At 46.3% G+C, this 10,315-nt stretch overlaps 1 long non-coding RNA gene across 1 annotated transcript; it reads right to left on the bottom strand.

Annotated features, from left to right (window-relative positions):
• Positions 1 to 323: 323 nt before the first annotated feature.
• On the bottom strand, positions 324 to 6,329 carry LOC130681004 (uncharacterized). The gene is made up of 3 exons (XR_008994038.1): positions 6,121 to 6,329; positions 5,881 to 5,977; positions 324 to 586 (listed from the first exon to the last, which is right to left on the bottom strand). It is a non-coding gene; the product is annotated as an uncharacterized LOC130681004 (long non-coding RNA).
• Between the last annotated feature and the right edge of the window lie 3,986 nt (positions 6,330 to 10,315).

Raw genomic sequence — 10,315 nt, 5'->3', positions numbered from 1 at the left:
GTCATTATTAATCAATGATATATAATCAATAATAATTTAGCCTCTATTTTACAGTGTTTCGTCTCTTATACGTGTTTCAAAATCCAAAGATCAGCCCATCATTTTACGATATACAGATTTTGGTTGTTGCTGCAATTACAAACTTGTTCCTTGGAAAAGGACAATTGCATCTTTTGTCCCCATCAGAATATCAAGCCAGTCTTGCCCATATAAACCTAACACTTGGTCTTGGATAATCTTTCTAAAGGGTTTCATGGCAGTCAATGCAGTATCATCTTATTTGCACCTTTAAATATTTATTCATAAGTAATATCAGCCTATAAAATAAATTTAGAGACATAATTACAAATTGGCCACAATCACAATTTTTCATGAAGATAAAACTACTTAAAAACGGAGAAAGACATGAGCAAAAGTAAGTAGAGATGTTGAGAACTTGAAGAGAAAAACTACCTTTCTGTATGTAGCAGCGTGATTAAGAGGCTTGTCTTTGAAGCCAGAAAACACAGGTTTGGCTTCTAATGCTGCAACACAGGGAGATGTGAGTTGGTACGGTTTTTACATGCTGTGCCTAGGGTCTCGTCATCTGTAAAATAACAACAACAATACTTAGAGAGTTGAAGATACAATCGGTTGTGACATACAAATCAGTAACAAGTGAGTCTACTTTCATCATATATGAAGCATAATCTATAAACTTATGAACTCACTTGTTAACAGAAAATATATTTAATGAGTGTTTGTGAATGAAAAATCGTGAATATCAATGGTTATGTTAACAGTAACACAAATCTCTGATTTCCCTGCAGTGCCATCATATTCTAACTCTGACTATCAGTATCTGGGAAGTCGCAGCATGGCCCCCAGGGATTTAGCAATAAAGGTTATCTGCTTATCACAGACCATCGCTGGAATTTTAGGGAATTTCTCTTTTATTATGATTTCATCACTTACTTCAGAGGATGCAGGTTAAAGTCCTCAAATTTGGCTCCTGACCTTTGCCAATATCTCGGCACTCCTTTCTAAAAGTCTCTCCCACACAAGGAGGCATCTCCTCAGTGACTTTGGAGGCCGACTTCTCCGTGTTCAGAGTGGCCAGGGTTATGCCCTCAGCACCGTATGTCTCCTGAGCCTCATCCAGGCCATCACAACAAGTTCCAGAAACCCCATGTGGACAGAGCTTAAAGTTAAAGCTCCCAGCTCCACTGGCTTCTCTACTGACCTGCCATGGGTTTTGCACTTGCTTATAAATAGAGTTGTTTTTATATATGTGTCCAGTGAATGAAGCCAGACAAACATCACAATGAAAAGGATCTGAGCTACTGCTCCAGCATGCTTGGCACAATAACATCCCCTACTAACAGCTTTTATAATCTCTCCTGTGTTTTGTACTTTGGACTCATGACCAAGTGGATAGATACGGTGTTCATCCTGTGCAGATGGAACCATCAACTCCCACATATTCAGAGGACCAACCATTCATCCAGATCTTCTTCTGAGAACAGAGCTTCCCAAAGAACCCTGCCTTGGGGAGCAGCTTTCTATCTTTCTACATCCTCTCTTCCATTTTTGCGTTCCTGCTTCCCCACTGTCGGCCCCTTTGTCTTCATGAGCCCAGACACTAGGGTATCCAGATGCCACTCTACCTGCTGTATTCACAATATAGTTATTCTTTTCCTTTCAGTTGCTGCTGGGTGTTCAGCAGCACTGAGCCTCTGTCTTCACAGAATTTAAAATAAGAAAGGGCAGTTTGACATGATATTCTACATTTAAAAAACCCTAAAGAACCTACTCCCAAACTACTAGATCTAATATCTGAATTCAGCAAAGGTGTGGGATACAAAATTAATACACAGAACCTGTGGCATTCCCATACACTAACAATGAACTAACAGAGAGAGAAATCAGGAAAACAATTCCATTCCCAATTGCATCAAAAAGAAAAAAATACCTAGGAATCAACCTAACGAAGTGAAAGACCTATACTCTGCAAACTACAAGACACTCATGAGAGAAATTAAAGAAGATACTAATAAATGGAAACACATCCAGTGCTCATGGATAGGAAGAATTAATACTGTCAAAATGGCCATCCTGCCTAAAGCAATCAATGCAATTCCTATCAAAATAACAACAGCACAGTAGCCCAGTTTGAAAAAGACAGATACGCCCCCATGTTTATAGCAGCACTATTTACAATAGCCAAGAAACAGAAGCAACCTAAGTGTCCATCAGTAGATGGATGGAAAAAGAAGATGTGGTACATATACACAATGGAGTATTATTCAGCCATAAGAAGAAGAAAGATCCTACCATTTGCAACAACATGGATGGAGCTAGAGGGTCTTAAGTTCAGTGAAATAAGCCAGGCAGAGAAAGACAAGTACCAAATGATTTCACTCATATGTGGAGTATAAGAACAAAGAAAAACTGAAGGAACAAAACAGCCTCAGAATCACAGAACCCTAGAATGGACTAACAGTTACCAAAGGGAAAGGGACTGGGGAGCATGGGTGGGAAGGGAGGGATAAGGGTGCGGAAAAAGAAAGGGGGCATACGATTAGCATGTGTAATGTCGGGGTTGGGGGCGGCACGGGGAGGGCTGTGCAGCACAGAGAAGACAAGTTAGTGTTTCTACAGCATCTTACTATGCTGATGGACAGTGACTGTAATGGGGTTTGTGCGGGGGACTTGGCAAAGTGGGGAGCCTAGTAAACGTAATGTTCTTCATGTAATTGTGGATTAATGATACCAAATTAAAGTTTAAAAAAAGATGTATGCACCCCTATGTTTATTGCCGCACTATTTGCAATAGCCAAGCTATGGAAGCAACCTAAGTGTCCATCAGTAGATGAGTGCATAAAGAAAATGTGGGACATAAACACAGTGGAATATTATTCGGCCACGAAAAGAAAAGAAATCCTGCCATTTGCAACACCATGGATGGAGCTAGAGGGAATTATACTCAGTGAAATAAGCCAGGTGGAGGAAAACAAACACCATATGATTTCAGTCATTTATGGAAAGAAAAGAAAGCAAAACAGAAGGAACAAAACAGCATTAGACTCAAACATACTGAGAAGTGACTAGTGGTTACCAAGGGAGAGGAATTGGGGATGGTGGGGGGAAGGGCGAGAGGGATACAGAGGCACAGTAATTCACAATCAGAATGTAAGTTGGTCGTGGGACAGTAGTGCAGCATGGAGAATACAGTCAGTGTTTCTGGAACATCTTTCCACATTGACAGATAACAATCATAATAATATGGGTAACTGTTGCACCCCTGTACTGTACATTTGAAGCCAACATAAGACTGTATATCGGTGACACCTCAATAAAAAGTAATCAGCAAAAGACCTAAACAGACATTTCTCAAAGAAGACCTACAAATGGTCAACATGTATATGAAAAGTTACACAACATCACTAATCATCAGGGAAAAGCAAATCAAAACTACAATGACATACCATTTCACACTTGTTAAAATGGCTGTTATTAAAACACAAATGATAATGAAAACTGGTAAGGATGTGGAACAAAAGGAAACACTGTCACAGTGTTGGTGGGAATGGAAATGGGTATGATCACTATGGAAAACATAATGGGAGGGTTCTCAGAAAATTAAAAACAGAACTACCATGTGATCCATTAATCCCAGTACTGGGTTTATATCCATGGAAAATGAAATCAGGATCTCAAAGACATACCAATACTCCATGAATTTTCCCCGAAAGACTGTTCACAATAGACCAGTATAGAAACTTAAATGAATAGTGACACAAGAATGGATAAAGAAAATGCTATATATATGTACAATATAATCCTATTCACCTCTACAAAAGAGTTAAATCCTGTCATTATTTGACAGTATGTATAGCGCCTTAGAGAAAACTATGCTAATTAAAACAAGCCAGATACTGAAAGAGAAATACTGTATAATCACACTTGTATGTGGAATCTAAAATAGTCTAAATTAGAGAATCAGAGGACACAACATGATTGGCCAGGGGAGGGGAAAGCAGGAAATGGGGAGATGCCATTCAAAAATCAAAAAGTACAAGGTTTTAGTTATGCAAGAGAAATAAGTTCTGGAGATCTACAATATCGCTGGCACACTACAGTGTATACTTGAAATTACTTGAAAGTTTAGATTTTCTGTCAAAGAAGAAATCACATGGATTTTTAAAACTATCACGATAAAAATGGAAATACAACACAGCGAACTTGCGGGACGTAGTGGCGGCAGCACTGAGGAGGATGCCTGCAGTGGTAAATCTTACATTTCAGAAAAGGAGTGGTCTCCAATCAGAAATAGGATTTTATACCTCAAGAAATCAGAAGAATAACAAACTGCACCAAAATTTAGCAGAAGGAATAAGATCAGAGCAGGGAGAAATGAAACAGAATAGGAAAACTACATAAAATCAAGAGACCAAGAACAAGTTTTCTGAAAGATTTAGAAATTGACAAACATTTAGCTAGGCTGAGAGAGAGACACACAGAGAGAGAGAGAGAGAGAGAGACAGAGAGAGAGAGAGAGAGAGAGAGAGAGAGAGAGAGAGAGGGCGATAAGCCCTCAAGTAAATCAGAAATGAAAGGGGAACACTGCAACAGGTGTCACAGAAATGTTGCAAATATTCTATAAGAAAGTACTATGAACAATTATATGCCAAGAAATTACATATCCTAGAAAATATGGGTACATTCAGAGAACCATACAACCTCGCAGACCACATCAACAAGTAATAAAGAAAATGTGAACAGTTACAAAGAGAGAGAGTCAAGCAGTCCTCAGAAACCTCCAACACACACCCAGGACCAGAAGGCTTCCCCAGGAGCCTACCAAATACTTACAGAAGAATAAACACGAATCCTGCTATAAATCTTCAGAAACACTTGTATGGAATCACGATTCTGACACCAAACCCAGAAAAAGAGACAGGAAGAAGAGTAGAGACCGATATTTCTGAAGAACATTGATGCAGAAATCCTTAATATACGAGCAAATAAAACTCAACAGCACATTCAAACCAGTACAGACCACAAGTGGAATTATTCCTGCACGGCTAGGAATATTCAACATACAAAAACCACTCAATGCTAATGCGCTCCATTAATAGGAAGGAAGGGAAAAGAAACACACAATCATCTCAGTTAATGGGAAAATAGTCGTTGACAACGTTTGACAAACTGAAGATAAACACTGAAGGAACCAGGAATAGTAAACACAAGGGCCCTATATGAAAGGCACACATAAAACAGTGAGAATGGAAGCTTTCCTTCAGGCCCGGGGAGCGGCCCAGGATGCACCCGGCCCGGAGTACCGTGCAAAGTGCTGAACTACCTGAAGTCCCAGCCAGGTCATTACCACGCACACGACCAGGAGCCATTAGTGCTGGAAAGGTGGACGCCATAATTTAAAATGCATGATAGAATCCCACACCCTCTATCTCTGATGGTGTTTCCCAATCATGAAGATTTTGAGCCAGTGACTCACGTGTCCAGCTTCAAATATATTAAAAATCAGGCTGAAAAGATTGCCCCTCTTTGGTCTCCTTTCCCACAACTTACCACGTATTTATGAACATTAGTATGTGGCTTCCCCCTGCAGCCTCTTTCATCCGGGCTACAGAGAGCTGACGGTGTATCCAGGTGCAGCCCTGGATGCGTCCCTGCTGCCCACCCACCCTGACGCCCCATCCCCCACACAAGCCCCATGTCACTGGGTCAGCTGACATGGAACTGAAGTGGGGATGAGAGGTGCTGAGGGGTGAGTGGAGTGACCAGGGGTCACACCGTCAGGGTCAGAGCTCAGGGAGACCCAGGAAGGGCCCTTCAGGAAGGACAGACAGAAGGTCACCCAAAGGGTAGGGACTTTACCTGAGGAACAGCCATTCCCGGCTCCTTCTCTGCCATCCTCCTCCTCTTTTTCCAGACTTTGGCCTCAGGGAACGTGAGTCTTTCTTAGAAGCCAATCCTGAATGCGGAAAACATGCCGTTTAATGCTTAGAGTCATCATCGCATTCCCTTCCTTTGCCACAACCATATGGGGGGACCTCCCGGTGTGGAAAGGACAGTCCCCTGCTGCCCACTGCTCAGGAGGGACTCGCGGACAATAACCTCCTTAGGCCACCCAGTGAGTTCCTCCACCATCTCTTCAGATCCCGCCTTCCTGGGAAGCCCTTGCACACTCTGAACCAAAAACCTATGCATCAATAAAGGTGAATTAAAAAGAAATCTGCTCAGAGATTACAACTGACTCTTTCAATATTTTGCACATGCATAGCTATGTTTTTGCAATTCTGTATTTCTAAAATATTTTACAATTATTTCCTGGAAACGAGTTACGTGTTACTATCGGTGTGAAAACCTTTATATAGTGTCACCTGACCAGAGGTTCTCCTTCCAGGAGGTGAGACGGGACCAGCCTTAAGGTATGTCATCTGTGTGCAGCAGTGAGCACCAGGGCGCTGAGCTTCTCTCCTGAGGCTGGGGGTGGCTGCAGGGAGAGCTGTCAGGCCTCCATGCGGTGTGATCAAGACCGGGTCTGTGACCTGAAGAGGGATGTGGGGACAGCCGGGGTCCCCACTGCTGCAGTGTGTGCGATAACGTTTGCTTTTAAAGATGGGAGAATAGAGTGCATAGAAGACCTGTGTTTGTGTGCGGGGGTCCTTTGTGTGTTTCGGATGCACATACCACCATTTGTGGCTGCTGACCGAAGGAACATCCACGAGTCAGGATTACACATCCAGGTTCTCACCCTGATACCAACACTTAATTCCTTTCCAGAAAGTCATTGTGAAATGTTTTTAAAATGCAGAATTGTGAAAAAGCGACTACAGGTGTGCACAACACTGAACGAGTAAGTTGTAGAAGTAAGTTCTGAGCATGCTTCCTTTTCATTTCAGCTTTACACATGGGTGCGGTTTTGTTTTTCTTTTGAGAATGTTACTGCACCAGACATAGTTGGGCTCTGTTGCACAGAGCTTCCAAGTCAATCCGGCACATCTTCAACACTGCAGAAAAAAGACAAGAGAGACCAGAGGGGAACAACTACTCTGAGGTCACAGCTCACTATGTTAATAAATCACATAAAAGGGAAGAAAACTGAGTACTACAAAACTGGTTAAATTAGTCTTTGACTCTTAAAACATCACTGACATCCCTACCAACTACCAATCAAACAGTCTAAAATCATTAACTGGTCACCAAAGAACACGTCCAAGACAGAAGATACAGGGGACAGAGACTGCAGGCCTGACTTAAACCACAAACAAGTTTAAAAAGGAAATGACGTCTAGTTTTTCAAGTCTAAGTCATTTTGATGTTAAAAATAAATGTAAGAATATATCATCCTGATAAAAGAATGACATGAGTTCATTAAAGGTCACCAAAACTTATTTGAGAATCATAAGGAAGTAGAAAATGAAAGAACTAACATTTATCTCAAACTACCAAATTATGAATTAAATGTTAAGTGTCTATATATATATATATATATATATATATATATATATATATACATATATAAAATTCCATTATAAAGAAACTAAAAAGCAAAGCAGTCATTTTACTGTACCCTTAAAAAGAGCACCGTACAGTGCCAGTCGTTTCGTCCACACTTGTCTTTCCCAACCTCTAACCCACACCAGGAAAACGGAAGGGGGTGACCCACCACTGACCAAGTCAGGTCACTGACCTTAGGCTAAAAGTTGCAAATTTAAGCTATTTTCTGACATACAATATAAATTGCCCAAGCCTATTAGAAGTTTTGCAATTCTCAGTCTCATCTCTACCACTGAAACGAATTTTAGATGTATTTTTAAAGCCACCAATGTATCACAACTGAATCACTGAGCAATCAACAGGATCCAGAGCCTCACCACCACCGCTCCGTCAGCCTCCACCCCTGCCTCTCTAATGTTGTGTTACCATCTTTTATTTTGTATATCCACCTCCCTATTTCTTTTTCTCTTTGATTTTGTGTTTTTCCGCTGGGTTGCTTCTCATTCAGTTGCCCTCCCCTTTGCTGCCGTCTCTCCCTTCGGTGCCTTCTCTCACCCCTGTTCCGCCCACACTGCAACTGGTTCCCCTCCTGCTGCCCCTTCTCCCCAGCCTTCCTCACGGTCCCCGCTCTCCCCGCATGCCCGCCCTCTTACACTCTCCAGGGCAGTCACTCCCCTGCCCTCCCGCGCGGTCACGCGCCCTCCGACCCTCTCCGGCACCCCCGGCGGCTCTGCTCCCTTCCTCCGCCCTCCGGGCCGCCCCGGACCTCTCGGGCCCTGCACCACGCCGCCCTGCGGCCATGGCTCCCAGCCCACACCCTCCCCGGACTCCCTCTCGAGCGCCTCCCCGCCGCCCCCCAAGGGCCTCCCTCCCCGGGGGCTCACCTCCACCCGGAGGTCCCGCTGGCCTCTAAGCCTCCCCGGCTCTGCAGCCTGCTCCTTCCCGGGCTCGCCCGTTCTCTCCGGGCGCCTGCTCTCCCGCAGCCTACCGGCCTCCGCACTCGTTCCGCTTCTGTCCCCGCCGCTCCGGCCCGGCCTCTCACGAGCGCCGTCGCCCGCGAGCCCAGGGGCGCGGAGGCACCGGGCGCCAGCCTCCCGGGAGAGCACGTTCACCGTCGGCGGAATCAGGGCTCGAGCCCGGGCGTCCCAGGCGTCCCGGCTCGCCTCCCGCACCGCGCTCTGGGGAAGAGGCACCTCGCAGGGGCGGCCTGGGGGGCAGAGGGCCCGGCCGGAGGCCGCGGGAAGGCGGTTGGGGGCGGCGGTCGGCCGGACGGGCCAGCAGGAGACCGGCGGGCGCGGTGGGCCTCCTCCTGGAGCTGGGCGGCCGGCGCTGTGCTTCGGGAGCCGCACAGCCCCCGGTGGAGGGTCACCAGACGCGAGAGGCCCGAGACGCCAGGGAAGGGATTCAGGCAGGAAAACGACGGGAAAGGGGCGTGGAAGAGAGGCCAGGGGCGGGGCCCAGCCTCACGGGGGCTGTGAACCGCAAGGGGTGCGCGTGGGCGGCCGCAGCGACGTCGGAGGTAGCACGGTGGTGGGCGGGGAACAGACCGGAGGGACCCCGGGCCGCGTATGGCGGACGGAGGGCGGGAGGACTCACGCTCTTCCGGGCCTCCGCCGCCTCACGCTGGGAGCTTGTAGGTCTGCGGGGACCTGCGCGCGGCAGGAAGAGGCGGTCGACCTGGGGGCGGGGCGTGCGCGGGGACGGACTGCGCATGACGGCGGGCGGGTGAGGCCGAGCCCTGAGCTGGGCTGGGTCAGCCCCGCCCCCTGCTGGCAGGTCCCTTGTTCACTAACTTTTTCTCCTTTTTCCGTCAAGGTCTGCATCCTACCTATCTGGATGTTTCAGACTATTCAAGATACAATGTTGCAGAGTTGCGAGGACCATTGTCTCTGGGAAAGATGTTTTCTTCCTCACAGTGAAAACAGCTGAAGTGAAAAGCTTTTTCCAGCGGGGTGGAAGCAAGTTCTGCCAGTGAAGCTGAAGCAACTGACAATGCGGGAACCAGGACCTTGAGGGGTGGGGGGAAGGGCCGTGGGGCCACGGTTGGATCCACGAACCTGCCTGCAATTAAAATCAATTTAAGCAATGCAATTAAACCCTGGAATTGTGTGTGAGGGACATGCAAACTAGAATGTGAAACGAAAAGTCTACCTGGGGGGAATGGGGCTCTTCACACTGACACCCCAGTAACCACATTTGCACTTCTCCATTCGTCCTGGAGTCAGAGCTCAGCGCTCAACCCTCCGCTGAGTTCAAAGACTTTTCCAGAGAGGAGACTTAGCAAGGAGGGCGGAGACGTGCTGATGCAGATCGCCAGTCCTTGTGAGACAGGGAGCGTGGGTGTAGTCAGAGTAGGGGGAGGACCTCCGGAAAAAGCAAGGCGGGATGTTGGCAGTCAGAGCAGTGTACCTGACAGGGAACGCCTTACAAGGACAGCGGTCTGGCCCAGGTGGCTCCCTTCTGCTGCTCTTCTTCGCAAAGACAACAGAAACTCAACTTCCCCCGAGCTTCACTCCCGGCTCTGCCAGGCACTTACTCCCCCTTGCTTGCTCGTTTGCTGTGCACGTAGAAATGTTGCAGAAATGTTGCAGCTACGAAAGCAGAAAGATATGTATTGCTCCCCTTGCCTTTGTTCAGGGCTCAGACCTTGGGAGATTACTCCCCTCTGAGCCCGCAGGTGTAAAATAAACCCTCAACACTCCAAGACTTCCCAGGGCCGCTTGATTCTTCCGTTGGTGATCCAGTCCAGGTTTCTCCAGGCCCAGCTTAATTCATCTTTACTTTACCTATAGGTAAACATTCTAGTTTA

This window comes from Manis pentadactyla, chromosome 15, assembly GCF_030020395.1.
Source record: "Manis pentadactyla isolate mManPen7 chromosome 15, mManPen7.hap1, whole genome shotgun sequence".
Taxonomy (NCBI): domain Eukaryota; kingdom Metazoa; phylum Chordata; class Mammalia; order Pholidota; family Manidae; genus Manis; species Manis pentadactyla.
The sequence above is the reverse complement of the archived record's forward strand: the minus strand, read 5'-3'. Positions and strand labels throughout refer to the sequence as shown.